Source organism: Festucalex cinctus, chromosome 4 (assembly GCF_051991245.1).
Source record: "Festucalex cinctus isolate MCC-2025b chromosome 4, RoL_Fcin_1.0, whole genome shotgun sequence".
Lineage (NCBI taxonomy): Eukaryota > Metazoa > Chordata > Actinopteri > Syngnathiformes > Syngnathidae > Festucalex > Festucalex cinctus.
Genome location: NC_135414.1, coordinates 7,033,367 through 7,050,739, shown reverse-complemented (window position 1 = coordinate 7,050,739; position 17,373 = coordinate 7,033,367).

The following is a 17,373-nucleotide window of genomic DNA, read 5'->3' as shown; positions in this document are numbered from 1 at the left end:
AAAAGAATCACCCAGAAAAAGTATTCACAATTTGGGCGATCGCTCACTATGATGATGTTTGCCTTGTACATTTTCGAAGGATTGTTTAAAAAACAAAAAAACAAGGGCTCCAGGTGGAGGAGTGGAACCGTCACTTGCTTTCGGTGCCGGATGGCGTGGGTTCACTTATCCGCCTGGGAGATCATGTGCCGCTTACATGATGTAAGAGTGAGTGAGTGAGTGAGTGAGTGAGTGAGTGAGTGAGTGAGTGAGTGAGTGAGTGAGTGAGTGAGTGAGTGATTAAAATAAGATTGTTAAAAAAAAAAAAAACGTCCTTGGGTCAGTTCTGAGACAAAACACTTCTGAGAGAGAACATGAACCAAAAAGAGGGCAAAAAACAAAGAGGACAGCAGTTAAAAAGGTAAATGACCATCATTTTTATTCTTTACTCTATTCTTTATTTTTTACATTATGCACAACTCTCATTTATTGTGCAATAATCTAATTGTAACATGTATTTGTTACATGTTTGGATGCATTATTATGCTTTATAAAAGATTTATGTCTGAATTTTGGGAGGCTTGGAACGGATTAAGGCATTTACATGGAAAATGCATCTCTACTTGTAATGTAATACAAAATTTTGTAATGCGGTTTAAATGTAAAATTAAAATCAATCCGATTAGTCGATTAATCAATTGAATAGCCGATAGATTAATCGATTCTAAAGATATTCGATAGTGACAGCAGTACAGCACTAATGATAGCGTTATAATAACCCAGCTGAGAGGTCAGCATATGCTGTTTTTTTTTCAGCATTCGCTTGCTGAACGAAATTACAATTGGTAGGTTGTAAGTGGAGAGAAAAAAAAGAAAAAGAAAAAATGCTGTCCTTGACAGTTGAAACTTGTTTGTTGGAAGTGAAAGATAAATCCCTCTCCAAGTTGATACCAAGGTTCCTCACTTAGTGCAAAGCAATCCACAGCAGCTGCTGTATGTCATGAGAGACCTTGTCACTAAAGTACTGGGAGCCAAGGCCTGGTTTTACAGTTTTATCTGAATACTGTAGTGGTAAACTACCAATCATCAAATTATTGATTTCTTTAAAGCACAGTTTTGATGCTTGGATAACTGATTTGTTAAATTGATAGATTGTGTGTCATTTGCATAACTTTAATGTTAACTGTATATGCTGTACTCTTAAAAAAGTGTGTTAAGACTGAATAGTATGTCCAAGCATGACTTTTACACTTGATTGTGGCAGCATACTGTACATGTATCTCTGTGTTGAATGTGTTTTTATTCTGGTAAAAGTGGCACAGAAGCCATTGTTTGAGCGAGACTATGTGATGGTGATGTGGCAGCTGATGGGGGAGATCCCAAGCGAAGCGCAATTCGTTCTGTCAGACTGAACCAGAGCGTTCTCATTGTGACTGCCCGGATTGGCACCAACTGCAATCACTTGTTTCTGATTTATTAGATAGCCGAGGAAATTAATTTTGTTTCGAAATGCACGGTCGGAAATTAGATGTTGAAAGAATCAGTGATTGTCCTCCTCCCCTTTTGGCATTCCCTCCAGAGCTACTGATAACTGCTGATCTCTGTGACACAGCTAATGAAAAAGTTATTCAGATTCATTGGGGGAAAAACAATGTTGTAATTTAGTTGCCTATCTCCTCTGGCCTGAAGTTGTTTGAAACCTCTATTAACTCCAGCTCCACAAAGCTGCCCAATAGCAGTCATGTTGTCTCTGGCTGCTGACCTTCGGAAGCTCAACCTTCCTCCTTGCTTCCTTTCACACAGCTGGAGATCAGGACCATCATGGTGGTCAGACATGTTCGATTTTGGGTTACTTCTTGGAGGCCTTTCATGTTTTTGCCACTTTAGACACTTAAAATGAGCCACTAATGACTCTGTACTCATTCTCATATATTAGCTATACTTTCTTTTTGACAAGTGCTGTTATGAATCTTTTGTTATGCCTCTACGAGTGCTGCTCCATTATAGGAAAATAAAAAAACAATCACGATTATTTTGGCAATAATTGAAATCACGATTATTCAAACAATTGTTTTTGGAAAAAAAAAATAAAAATAAAAATGTTAAGACCAATTTAAAAAAAAATTATATTACATTATAACAAACACAATATATATATATATATATATATATATATATATATATATATATATATATATATATATATATCATTTAATGTTAGCAAAAACTTAGAGTTGGAGTGTAGCCTGTGCACTGTGCAGTAGGTAATAATTGAAACCACAATTAGGACAATAATTTTTTTTGTTACAAAACAAGAAAATGTTTAAACGTAAAAAATATTAAGACAAATACAATTCTTTGAAACACTATAGTCCTTTTGGATTTTCTTTTGGATGAAACAAAATGTATTAAATTAATTTAAAATGTAAATTTAAACAACTCAAATTCGTATTACAGTTCATGTGTGTGTGTGTGTGTGTGTGTGTGTGTGTATATATATATATATATATATATATATATATATATATATATATATATATATATATATATATATAGACTTTTGATTAATTGCACAGCCCTAACATCTACTGAATGTACTGTGCATTCACGATTAATATATTGATTTCCACAAAATCTATACCATTTTCATCGAAATGTTAGTTTTGTTTAAACTTTATTTGCACCTTTTTACATAAATTGGGAATAATGGTGCATCTGTAAGAATGGAAGTTGTGTATATGATTGAGTTTGCAAACCCTTTGTGTTCGAAATGAAACAATATGGACATTTCACGTTATGTTTACAGTGAGCAAAATTATCATGGTTGTCAGTATGATCATTAAAAAGACTAAACAAATGACCGATACTCCCACCTTTAAGCATTATAACAACTGGAATTTGGTTTTGTCAACTTTATATATTAGACATTGTAAACAGAAGAATCTAAATTTTCATGTATACCAAACATTGACTTGAAATTACTATTACAATAGTGATATATTTAATCATGTTGGGATGCCATTAAAGTTGAAATATTTTTCCAATCATGATTCATGATCATCAGCAATAAAGTTCAATCAAATATTTTGTTTTCCATCAGGCTGCTATGTACATGCACACAAACAGATGATCACCATTTTGACAAAGTGCAGTTTACGGTTTCTATTGTGTTGATTTCAATTTTGCATACAGCAGTATGCTTCATGTCCTGCATTTAACTGGTTTGGCTCCACCCCTCATCCCCCTCTTTCACCCACCTTTCTCCCCAAGGTTATACTGTCGCACGTCTGGACATCCCATCAGGCCCCTGTTGGATGTGTTGTGCACCTCATAGCCTCACACGATGCATTTTTTCAACAGCTTTGATTATATATTCAAGCCTTTGTCCAGTCTTCACAGCACATCCCGCTGTGATAAATGAACACGACCTTGGGAAATAGAAAAGGTTGAGGAACAATGATGTGAATTTATTTATTTATTTTAAATCTCTTATGTAGCCTGCACTGGGCAGGTACATGGCAAATGTGCACCATGCTCTTGTCCAGGTTTTTTTTTGTCTGTGTGTTTGAGCTTTTGAAATTTATTGAGGCAGAATTGAAGCCCTGGCCACATGTGTGAGCCATTATAGGCAATTTCGGCAGTTATGGCTCTTGTCCCTTTGACCTAAAGGGATCATTTTTGCAGCCTGTCACTAATAATCAAACAGGACCAGCTCCCTTTTGGAACATCTTTTCTTTTCTTTTTGGAGAGCTAAATAATGACCTTTTGTTTACAATTAATCAGAACTGCACCAATCCAAACTTGATCAAGATAAGTCAAGTTATTTTTTGGGGGGGATTATTGTTCAGTTTTCAATGTCCATGTCAACAGTCAGACATGTTTTAATAGTGACCCTACTGTATACAGTGACGGGAGTGATTTCTCCTTCCAGAACACCGCAGTACCACCGCCTTATCAGTAGATGGCGTCTGTGTCTCTTGTTCACTTTTGTACCGGCTTACTAAACCTTTCTCGCTCACCCATGACTTGCGAAAGCACTGTGGGGTAGGCATCATCCTACACACACCCTTCTGAGCACCCTTTCCATCTCTCTCGCCATCCCCCCCTCCCCCCTTCCCTCCATCCAGGGGGCAGAGTCACCGAGGTGGCAGTTCTAACAAGCTGCCGGGGACCGCACTGCTCAAATGAGCCAAATCAAAGAGAAAAGAAAGAGTGGGATAGGTAGCGCCATGAGCCCCCCCGCAGAGAACAACCACTCTGATGAATATGAGATGAATTTATATTGCTTGACACGAGGATAACCCACCGACTCAGTCTTAAATATGACATCCCCCTGACATTATAACAACACTTTTGAAGCAACACTGCCCACACAAATGTAATGAATCATTTTTCTCTTTTTTTTGTTTGTTTGTTTTGTTTTAAGAGAAATATTTCTGATTTCATGAATGCCAAAAAGTGAAAGGCTCAGGTGCATTATTAAACCGCAATGCCACTGAGCTGATTTGAGTTCAAATTAAAATAGCAATAAGGTGCAATTCTTTTTATTTTATTTGTGTATCCCTTACTTTATCATCCTGTCATAAACCTCCAATTTTATTTGACATTATGCCGCCTGCACAAAGTCACTTGACCGCAGCAAGCATATTGAACATCAGTGTCCTCTCCCTTTTTATGGAGCTTTCCTTTTCAGTCTTGTGTACGCACATGCACTTGCATGGTTGCTGTATACACTTCATTGAACATGCACACAAGCAGAGCTTGATGGTGTTCTTCAATCCAGAAAACAAAGAAGGCAACAGAGACTGCAAAAGCTCGTCGTGGCTTTTATGTCTACCCGTGCTTCTGGCATAGAAGAAGAGCCATTGAAATTGCTCATCCAAGAGAAGGAAATATGGGAAATGTTGTTTAGAATCATGGTAATGCTTCAAGTTTATGCCCCTATTTCGCCCGCGTGTGCAATCTGAGGGCCCTCGGACTGTATTTGACACTGATTCCACAATTTACAAAATGTAATGCTTACATAAATGACAAGAAAAAAAAATAAACAAATAAATAAATAAATCCCTGTTTTCCTTGTCTCCGGATGCTTTTAAGTTTTCACTTAAAAGAAACGCACACCGAATAGGGCATCACCTGGAGAACCTAGTCTTTTATTTTCTGCAAGATGTTTTTTTTTTTTTTTTAAGACTCCCATCTGAGCAGAGCCCAAATTATTGCCCAAAAGTGATACATCCTGCTTGTGTATGCTTTGCTGACAGGAAATCACAGTCATCTCTAATGTTGCTTGGACTTGCTGCTTTTACTGTTATTCATGTCGGCAAATGTTCTTTTCGCTCTTGAGGCATCGGCGTCTGCATTGGAAAATGTATAAAACCGAAATAATGCCACAGAGCTTACATCAATTTGACAACACACCGACAAATCATGACATATGTTAAACGACTACTAATAGTGACACTTACGCTGTTAAGTCTTTTTTTTTTCTTCCAGATGTATTTCAATATCTGTGGCCTTCCTCCAAGCAGGAGGCCAGAAAGGTCGCAAATGATGGTTACACTGTGGGATTTAAAAGGCTGCACTTTCACTTTTATTACCTCTAACCCAAATTGTATGTCTGCATTCATGTAGATTTGAAAGATTTTACTTTCTTTTGTGTTCCTTGGCCATCAAAGCAAACGTAATTTCTGTCTGGACCAAATAAATTTAGATTTGGTGTGCTATGATACCGAGAGGCAACACTGCTAGATGATAGTTGACCGATTAAATAACAGACATCTAGAGGGAAACAACAACAACAACAACAAAAACATCAGCCTGTCTTAACCCAGAATGTCGGATATGTTTTTTTTTTTTTTTTTTCTTGTGCCAGCGCCGTAAACACAAAACAACATTCTGAGTGAAACCAGTAGACATGGAGGGAGCGGACAAATGGGGATTGGAGAAAATGTGGGCCACGGCGGCATCCAGCCAGCCAGCCGCTCTGCTAACCTCATCTCAAACAACCACAGCAGCCATTTCCTCGCTCTGTCCCCAGAGCCGCTCGCCCCCCTGGCTGAAGAGCCAAATCAGGCGGCGGCTGCACAGGTGACGCGACGCGTGCCATTTCACATCGGACACCTTATATTGTCACATGGCGCGCTGGTTGTATATTGAAACGTATTTTGCATCATACATGTTATTTTGCTTTTACTAATTTAGGGTCCCAACTCCGAAAATAGATGTAAGATATTTTACACCTAAATTGTACTTTTTTTTTTTTTTTTTTTTAATTACTATATGTAAACCTAGTAGAGGGTCATGCCCTGAATGAGTGTAATGCTATCTTTTCTGTCCAAATGCCTGAGGTTGCAATCGGCCGACCTCGCTCGGAGAGCTGAAAGTGAAAGATGCTGTTTTGTGCTTTCACGCCGGCCCAAGTGCCGCAGTCTCAAGGCGAGCGGCCTCACGCGGTCCCCCGTGTGCCTGTAAAGTCGAGCGTGATGGAATCATTGCTACGGCCAGCTCAACTAGAATATAACATCAACAGCAGGCAACTGAGCAAATGTAAAGGCCATCTTCTTTTTTTTTAATTTTCTTTTTTAAATTTAGGTTTGTATATTGTTTTTTTGTGGCAAATAATTAGCATGACATGTTTACATTTTACAATGCAGTACATGTTCTAAATAATATCAGAGGATCTGTCTGTGGAATGTGTAAAAATATAATTTAAAACTAAAAAGCAAAAATATTACAGCATTTGGAGGACAAAGAATATTTTAAATAACACCACATTAATTTATTTAAAATATCTAATACACATTTGATCAGAAAAATATATATAAAATTGAAATAAAAAAATAGAAATTTAAGAGCGTCTCCCCCCTCAATCCGACTCTCGCCAGAGCATTTTCATCAGCTGCTCTGATAGCCATGAATCTTGTCACTCATGTTTTTCATCAAGTGGTGTGCACGAAGCATGTGGCGACTCCCGTGTGTACTGGAGCGAACGCGGAGGCCCCAAAACAGTCCAAGCCGAGCTGGAGAACAACACAAACACAACATCCGTGTGTCCATGAGATCAGCCCAGCAGTTGTGTACCAACAGAAAAACAACAGTACTGAAACACAAGTGTTGTAGTAAAAACGTCTGCAATGCTCTGAAGCAACATTCATATTTTAGAAGCGAGTCGGCTTAACAAACAGGCAAAAAACAGAACAGTGAGTACACTTGACATTTTTTTTTTTGTGTGTGTGTATGTGTGTGACTGACATGAGTTATTGTCCATACACAAGGTTTTCTTAGACGTGCAGGGTTTGAGGAGAACATGGTAGGAGTCATTTTTTCGCTTAGATTCTGTATTTCATTGCACCCCAGAGGGTAGTACTTTTTTTTTTTTTTCGGTCATTCTTCACAAGTCACCTCTGTCTCTATGAATACATAATCACATATACATAAGTATCTAATTGTGATTTAATTGCCTAAATTACTTCATTATCAAGTGCATGATTAAGATAATTAACCCCAGTGTTAAATACTATACTGCATTTTTTTTTTTTTTTTTTTTATCTTGTCATGAAGGATTTCCCTTCATTAGTTAATGAAATTAATTATGCACAATTATAACCCAGGTATAATTCCCACCTGCAATTCCACTTTCACACCATTAATGAAAAATGACAGTGAATGGAGATGTCAGAAGAAGATGGCTCAATGGGAATGTGAATTTCCTCAGCATTAATACCGTTACTTTTAAATCATAAAAAAATATACGCGACTTTCTGTACAGTAACTCTGAATGGGACATTTTCACCCCTGAAATTGTAATCACTCGTTTAGCATGTACCAGAATTGGTAAAGTGACCATAATATGGCTCCCTGATGAGAGTGAAACAGGTATTAGGTCCATTTCAAGGAACTGAGGTCAGCATGTGTTGAATCGACTTGAATCAATCAGCAGGGTTTGCCTTTATTGGAATTTAGCCATTGAGGAGATAATAGGTTTAATACGGGCTGCTGCTGCCGCGAGAGCTATCACACTTCCAAAATCAGAAGATGGCAGGCTGCTTGTGTCCATATCTTTCCCTTCTCCATTTTGTGCGTGTGCGCTTGTGCGCCTGTGTTGGTGTGTGTCCGAGAGTCAGAGTCGGTTTTACTGTCACTACCTGTGAAATTGTATTCTGGAAGATGGATGCTTTCTCTTATATTCATGACACCCAGGGAAGCACATTCACCTCCAAAACTGTTTAATATGGATGCAGTGGAGGCGGACACGTATATATATACATTCATAAACACAAACGCCGCCACACATACACACTTGTACTCAGGCACACTCGCAAACACACACATTTTTCTTGCCCAAAAGACAATGCATGGCTGTTGTTTTGCTCCTGCTGATGATGAAGAGTGGTAGTGACAGTGCTGCTCTCAGTAGGCTTGATGCATTACAACACAGAGCTGCCATGTTGCGTAAATTCTGTCTCTCCTCATTGAGAACATGGAGGCTTCTCATGTAGCAAGACACCAGTGCACTTTAGCTTCCCTACCCCTGCGTACATTCATCTCTGGAGTTTTCTAATGACATTCGCATGTAGGCTAGTCATCCATTTTGATGGGGACCCTGGCGTCTCCCGTGTGTCTTTTCGCCAACAGCGCTGAGTGCGGTCAGCGCATCATGTTGTCCTCAGAGGTGTTTACCGTGGATGCCTGGTGCTGACTGAGACGTCCTGAAGGTGCAGTCCACTCACAGGTGGGTGGGACAAAATATGGACGTCGCAATACATACACTACGGAAGCAAAACACCGACAACAGATTGTAATTGGTGGAGTGTGTGCAGTTTTGCACTGATGACAATGACTCACAAACTCTATTCACCCCATCTTCTGATACAATTTGGTCGATGTAGGTGTATAATTTTAAGTGTTATGGCTTTAATTACTCATAGAGTCAAATTTGAGCTTTCAACTGTAACTTCCATAGCAAAATGGCAGTAGCTTCTTAGCATAACACAACCACTGAAACGTTACACACTATTTAAAAAAAAATATATATAAAATGCTGGGTCAAGTCTGGAGTTATGAAATGTTTCACCTATGGATTAATTTATTTACAGCACATCTGGTAGTGACACAGCAGATGGCTTGTTGTGCTGCGAACCACCTTAGCAGATTTCCATCAACCCAATCAGCTTTAATTTTGACACCTGACCAGTCCAGGCTCTGTAAGGGGCACAAGTTACCAGCAGGAGAACTAATCCTCTTTGCATGGTAAATTCATGATTTTGTGCCCACTGTGTTTATAATTCACCTTGTCTGTGTTTCATTATTTATTGAAGTAGTAACTAGCATAGCTAACAATTTAACCATTATCATTGAAATACACACTGGTATAGCTTTTCTGTTTTTGTTTTTTTTCCCCTCTGCCATTTACCGAATCAGTTCATATTGTTCACAAGGCCTCATTTGAGCTTCCCAGCTAGCTAGTTGGTTTGGTTTGTTAGCTTAATAGCCAGTTAGCTTGCTAGTTAGCAGGGAAATTAGCCAATTTAAGGACCAATCCAGGAAAATGCAAACTGAGCATATACAGTTGTATAGAAGAGTTAGCACAATTTACATGTAGGCTATGTTGCAACAGATGCCAGCTAGAACTGTGTGAATGTATGCTAGTCAGAGGATGTTCTGGCTAGTTTTGCACCCCAGGCAAATCTTGTGTTTCCAGTAAAATCATTTGGCCTAAATCTAAATAGATTTTGGTGGCACCTGTGTAACCTCGCTGAGGGTTTTGTTTTATTGATGTTCAGTACGGAATAATAATAATAATAATAATAATAATAATAATAATAATAATAATAATAATAATAAAAGAAATAGCAGGCAGGTATGGCATTCCATAACTTCTTCATACGAATGTCTTCTTACAGATGGGGAACTCACACTGGGACGGCTGCCAGCCTTTCTTTAGACAAGAAGGCAGCTTGGCCCGCATCTACAATACGCATGTAAGTCACCCAGCACATTTAAGGGGAATTTTATTCATTTCACCTGTTATGCCTGGGCGCAAGAATGTGTGCACAAACAGAAACGTTTTGTTTTGTTTTGTTTTACTATCATACTTTTGGATTTCACCCATTTGGACCTAATTATATGAGGCTGACTCTAAAAATGTCTTCTAAATCTATAATGCATTTCCAGCCCACATATCTGACCCCCTAACCCAACCAGACTGACCAGATAGGATTGGTCAGATAAGTGGACCACTTTTTACAGCATTTTATTGTAATGACATCTGTTTTCTGAGTTTGGTCATGTGATGTGTGCATGCTGAGCTGTGACGGGTTGTTACCTGAGCAATGAACAACTGTGAGTCATTTTCAATCAGCAAGTGTCAAAATGGCCCCCCTGAGATGTATATAAATGGGTGAATTTTACTGCTTAATTCATGTTCCAAAAACACAATATTAATCAGAATAGACTACAGGGGCCTCATTGAACAATCTCGACTTGCCATATTCTAATCTATTTATTTATTTATCGGTTTTGCATTGATACTGGCGTGCCTTCTTAGCCAATTTCAGGTTGACGTCTTGGTTGAATGGGGAGCCCCAGGTCTTGAATATGAAGACCAGTGCTACAACTTCTCCAGGGTTGAAGGACGATGTTTGGTCCTCCCACGGTTCACAATCAGTTCCTTGGTCTTCTTCCTGTTGAAGTTGTTCTCTCCAGGTGTTTGTACTGCCTCATTGCAGATTTATCCCCATTGGTATTTTACCAAACTACAGCTGGATTGTCCAATGTGAAAATGTTTAATTTTGAGATAAGCGGCCATGATGAGTCAGTATAGTGAGTAGAAGGGGGCTTAGCATGCAGCCCTGAGGATCACCAGTGGTGAGGCGGAAATGCCATGAGGTGGATCCCTATCAGGGCACAGGTTTGCATTTAGGCTCTGTTTTCCCTTTAGTCATAATACTATGCAATCAGCACCTGTGTTTTTTTTTTCCTGCATGAGGCCTCCAGAGTGCGCCTCACCACGCTGTCTCAAGTATTGACATCCCAGCACCACAGGACTGGCAGGCAGTGATACAAATACACCGAGTGTTCTCTTTTAGGAATATCTCCACGGAGAGGCTCCTGGAAGACTACATTTCATTCACGGCACAGCTCTCTGTTGTAGAACTAAACTTAGGCACCGTGCCCCAGCTGCTGCTTGTGCGCTGCCTTTGCTGAAGGGAGGAGAGGAATCACAGTGCGGAGAAACCTGGGTTCTGTTCACCTGGTGCACCGGAGAGGTTTTGTGTAATCCTATGCTAAATTCGGCATCAGATCTTTTTGGGAAGGTGTGTAAAACCACTACGTTTTTCTTGTCTTTGCCTAAAAAAAAAAAAAAAAAAGGTTGATAGCAGGCATGGCTTTTCTGCTCTCACCCTCAAGGCAAAATGTATGGGGCTGCTTGGCGGCATTACCTCTTCTTCGAGACGACTAACCCCCTCAAAGGATGTCTGCGGAGGGAATGCCTATGAGCAGAAACGGGGAAGGGAAGGGAGGTTTGGGATGGGGTTGAGGGGTGACGGGAGGGGGCGGGGGGGTTAGCGAATAGAAGCCGATGGGAGGGAGGTGGGGGAATATGTGTTTGATTCAAAGAATTTTGGTCCCTGTGTTCTTTGTAGAACATTTAGCTTTGACCCTCCCTTGCCTCAGTTCCTCCCTCCCACCAACAGACTCGCAAGGTCCAGCTGATCTGCAGGCTATCACACCAGCCAGGCTTTTTTTTTTTTTTTTTTATGGTCTGCACATGCTTCCTAATACATATCTCCACTGTATGGCTTGTATATGTCCACACTATTGCAACAGGCACACACTGAGGGAGGAGAGAGGCAAATAGGGAGCAAGGGAGAGAGAGTGACAGCAAGAGAGGGAGAAAGGTAGAGAGTCGGACTGAAATAGGAAAAGGGAGGGGGAAGTTCTTTTATATGTTGCTTACATGTTTATATGCAGTGAAAAATATCAATTTATTTTTATTTTTTTAAGAATCACCCAAAGGTGTCATGTCCACGTAGCTGCAGCCAAAAGCCCCGAGCAGAACTCTCCACTTGTGCTCGGCAGACTGGAGGCGACCGGCGGTAAGTTATGGGCTTCTTTTCTCTCTCTCTCTCTCTCTCTCTCTTTCTCACTCTCCTTTTCTCTGCCGCTGATTACGATGCTGCTGATTGATTGGTTAGAGGCTGTGGATTATCACGGGCCGCTCGTCACCAGGTACCTGATGATGAGAGGAGGGGGAGACGGGGGATGAGGATGGGGAGGAGGAAGATTGAGGGGAGGGAGGAGGGGGGCTAGGCGGAATGGAAATTAGATGAGGGCGGCCAATACACCCATCGCCACATCTAACTAAGTCTCTCTCTGATTTCTCTGTTTACTATGCCAGTATGCCGTGTGCGGTAAAAATGTACACGGGTGTGTTTTTGTGTGCGGGGTCCCATTCGGCACACTGTCAGCTGGCTTTCCTGAGTGAAAGCGGCGTGTGCTGATGATGTCGCGGGGAGGGGTTTACTGATGAGGGGGAAGCCAGAGGGGCCTTTTTTTCTTGTGAATATGCAGATGAGGGGCACGCGTAAACCGGAGGGGGCTGGCCACGCGTTGTACTGTTTATACGTTCTCCCGTCGGGAGCCCCATCCTCAACAGATTGCCGCCTCCCAGTGTGATCTTGCCACCGCTTTGTTTAGGGCATTCGCTGACAAAAATGGCGGAAGACGAGCGACGCCCGGAACGCGGAGGGAATCAACTCACAGTTGCGGAGAGGAGGGTTTAAAAAAAAAAAAAAAAAAAAAAGGCAAATGTGCTTTAGGGCATATTTTCAACTCGTTGACAAGATGTGATGATTGCTATTTTGTGCCTCCCCTCCTCCCTCTTCACCTCCCCTAGACATTTTTCCAAGCCATTTGCATGTCAAAGCAGTGGAGGCCACTGCACAGATTAGGATGAGATGACATAATGATGTAATGAATTAAAAGCTCCTGTTTAAGCTCTGCACTCTGCTGTCCTGGGAGGCAAGGATGGGGGCGTCGGGGGGGGGGGGGGGGGGGCACACATGCTTGGCATGTTTTCTTTGACGCTCATCTCTGAGATGCTGATTGAAATAACCTTTCCCTCTTGATTTGATTATATTACAAATGAGTTTGCGGGGAGTTTAATTGTATTTACATATTTTAGCAATTTTTTCCCTCCCATAATCATCCTTTTGATTACCATCGTCATCAATTGTACTATTTCAAGTACATCATTTACAACTTGCAGTGTACAATAGGCAGTTTAATTAGTAACAAAATTACAGTAGTTCATTGCCATTGTTGGAATATTTTAAAAATAACTATGTACAAATAGATGGAATGTTTATTTTTAGTGAGTGGAGTGTTTTTCATTTTCTTTTTTTACTTGCTTGACATTAAATTACTGTATAGCAATTCTTATGTGTTTTAAGAAGGGCTGTCACTATCGAATATTTTTGTAATTGATTATTTAATCATTTTCCATTGATTAATCGAATAGTATTTTGCATTTATTTTTTACTGATTACATTTCATTTATGAACCTAATTTTATTGTTTATTTGGTATAGTTTAGTGATAAAAAAAACAAAACAATTAAGTAATATCACCCGAAGGATTTGATTGTAGGTACGAGGCTGAAATCAGAACATTTGGACATTTATAAGTTTAAAAAAATGGCTATAATTGATTACTTGGAGTTGTCAATTCAATTAGTAGTCGATTAATTGTTGCTTAATCGACTGATTTTTACACCTCTGGTTTTGAAGATGTATTTGCTTTTAGCATTGGCAAAAAAAAAATAAAAATGTTTATGAATGGCCGTTCGACTGGAGCAACAAACAGTGACCGTGTGCGGTGTGGATCAAAGCATACGGAACATCGATTGACGCACGGGCTAAAACAGAAAAGATGTGAGATGCTACATCTGAGTTGCTATGGAGAAAAACACCTACTGTGTGACAGCACCTGGAGCGTGGCACCCTTGTCATCGCTGTAGCGTCCCTTTGATAGGACCCTTCCTGCTCATACAAACGCACGCACATGCAGCATTTGGGATAGCCACAATATGGGCATCAAGAAGACGAGTTGAGGAGATTGATTTCTTTAAACTTCCATTCTGTTGTTCTTGTTTGAGTTCTCTTAATGTTAGAATCGACGTGGGAATCTCAATCAATAGTTAATGACACCATATCGTTTAATGTAGCGTTATTATTAATTTATAGAACTCCAACAAAAAAACTAACGTCAACATTTGCAGATGTAGCCCATCCACAAAAAACAAGGATCAACACCAAAACGTCATGTGGTCCTAATAGTGAATTTAAAAAGCAAGAGCACTCATTTATTCTGCTGCTTTCTGATTTGTGGCTGCTGCCCCCCCCAGCCCAGCCTGGCCCCGCGGCCGCGTCCGGGCGGGCGTGGCCGCATGGTGTCAGCTGGCCGGTGCGGCCTGTAATGAGTATGCGCTATGACAGCTGGGATAAAGCGTACGGATGCGTTTGGTGGGAGTAATCAGCTGCTGACCATGGGGTTCGAGGGGGTGATGTGAGGCTTTATGACTGCAGAGCTCACGGACACGCAGACAACGCATTCACACGCACACACGCACGCTAAGGTCCATAGGGACGCCACGCTTCATCTCACTCTTGCACTAGTGAACACGTCCTTTGATTTAAATTTTTACCCTGAAAATGTTTTCTTCCAATACATGCTTCCAATATTAGCAAAGTCAGGAAGAGAATTCATTTCATAAATGGAAATGTGACATAACAAAGACATGTTCAATTTGTGGTGAAATTGCGTGTGAATGCTGAAAACTAAATAATAATATTTGAATGTTCAAATGTTCAATAATTGGACAATGATTATTATATGAACTTGGACTAAAGTCTGCTCCAACTGGGATACAAACCCTGGTCTCCCACACACTAGTCTTCTGCTTTAACCATTGAGCTATAGAAGACTAAAATGTTAAACACTGCATAATTGTATTGAATGTTGTGGAGTAATATTGAATGCTGTTGAACGAGACTGGGGGCGGGGGCGGGATATGCATTTATAGATTTAAGTGAATCATAACAATGTCACGATATGATTTTCATTAGGTGCAGTATGCATATATCTAGTGTGATGCACATGGATACATTTGCAATGTACAGTCGGAGATGGGATTTGAACCACCGACCCCATGGTCTTGGGTCACCAACTGAGCCACTGGGAAGTATCAAACATTTTGGGATGATGATGCATGATATACAATATAAGGGAGTGGAATTATTCCTGAGAAAGTTGAATGTCTCTTCCATTAAAATTGAATGGCAGGTATTTTATTTTATTTTTTTTACATTAAACAATAGGGATGTCACGATAAGTGCAATATCGTGATAACGTGATATTAAAACTGCCACAATATCGTCGTCGTCATGTTCACAATATTTAAAAGGAACACATCTGTTAAAAAAAGTCAGGTTGATTTCCATTTGTGCAGATCTAGTGGCTATTTTGTTAGCTCAATTTAATTTTTATTTGGGATGTTTTGTCCTTCTATGTTTAAAATCTATGCTAATTGTCAGATAAAGGCGAACCTAATTTGCTTGTGAAGCAATCAATGTGTGCTCGCATTAGCAAGTAAGAGCCTCACTGTTGTTATTAGAGATTGTAGGTGGTTTATATGCATTGCTGTTATGTACAAAAGCATAATATTGTGCTTTTTTTAGTATGAGCTCTTTTTTTTTTTTTTTTTTTTTACAATATTGTGATCTTTTGTAAATATCGCCAACGCCCCCACAATATCGTGACCTTCATATCGTGATATCGTATCGTGGTGTGTTTGGGTATCGTGGATCTCTATTAAACAATAAATTGTGCAAAAAGTGTACATCGGCGGAATGAGAGAAATATGAGCCTGGTTGGCGTAAATTTTTGAAGCATGTTGAAATTAGAATGATGTGAACCCGGATGGTTTAAAAATTATGAAAAATACTCAGACTAAATAAATCGGAATTCACACAATTAGTGCTTTCGCGTTCATCTCCCTGCTTGGCCAAAACACAAGTTTACGTGCACTTGTGACATGTTGCGGCCCTTGAACTTCTGACCCCGGCGCTGGGGCCAGCACTTTCCCCCGTGCTGCTCCTCCAGTTTCACTATAGTCAATGACGAGGATAGGTGGGAAAGGGGATTATTGGTATTGATCTACCCAGGGGGATCATTAGGCATCACTATCAATTCACAGCTCCGAGCACACAGCACCAGCCCGTACAGACATTGCCAATTTGTCCCCATTAGAGAACCAGCTTTGTGGGAGTCTGCGACGGGAGGCGTGCTTGGGCCTGGATGGCAAGCAGGCTTCAAGTGACCACCACATGGTGTCATGAAACAAATACATTCACATGAGCTTTCAATTAAAAAAAACTACAATAGCTATTTACAAGATTATATGTGTGTATATATAGTATATATACAGTATATATTTTAACTTGTTTGTAGTTTCTTCCACATACAGTAGTTATATTATTTACGGAGAAGTAATTGGCACCATAATAGAATACTTGAGTGAGGCTTATCCGGCCTGGCCCACTTATCTGTGTAAGCTGGCTGTTCTGGAGACTAAAGCTGTCGGATCCGGTCTCGCTGACGTTAACCCTCTACCGAAGTCAGGTGTGAAGGGAGCAGCACTACCGATTCTTTAACAATTATTTTTGAGTCTGATGCATCACAAGCAGGTGAATCTCGAACAAACACGTTTAGAATATTAGGGTATGAAACGTTACATAATGTATCTTCAGCCCAAGTCATTTTTTTAACTTGCTGTTTCAGTATCAATTAAAAAAAATATAATAGAAAAAACAAGATGATTGAATATTACTCGGGCCACTATGCTATTAGGCTAGCATATGCATGTCACTTGTTCCTTTATATCAGAAAAAAATGACAATTTAGAGAGAGACTGATATTGTCACCCTGTTATTTTTTTTTCTTGCAAAAAATATAGTTTTGCCTAAATCATTACCTCATGATGCAAATGGTTCAGTTTTTTTTGTGTTTCCTGAACAATCTGAAAAAATGACATGGTTATTTTAAGAAGGTGTCTGTTTTTTTTTCCTTTCTTTTTAAGGGCTACTAATTATTAGTTGTCAAGAGGCCAATAATTTGGAGCCAATATTGACTTTCAATAAAAGGAAAAACATTGGTGTCAAATAAATAAATAAATAAATAAATAAATAAATACATGCAAACTGTAACAATTAATTATTGTCTTTCAGTACATTTTTTATCGAACACATTTTCAAATTTGCAAATTTTTTAAGTTTTTCTTTTCTTAGACAAATTACATCTTTGATTTCGAATTCTAACAAAAGCTCAGGGGGGC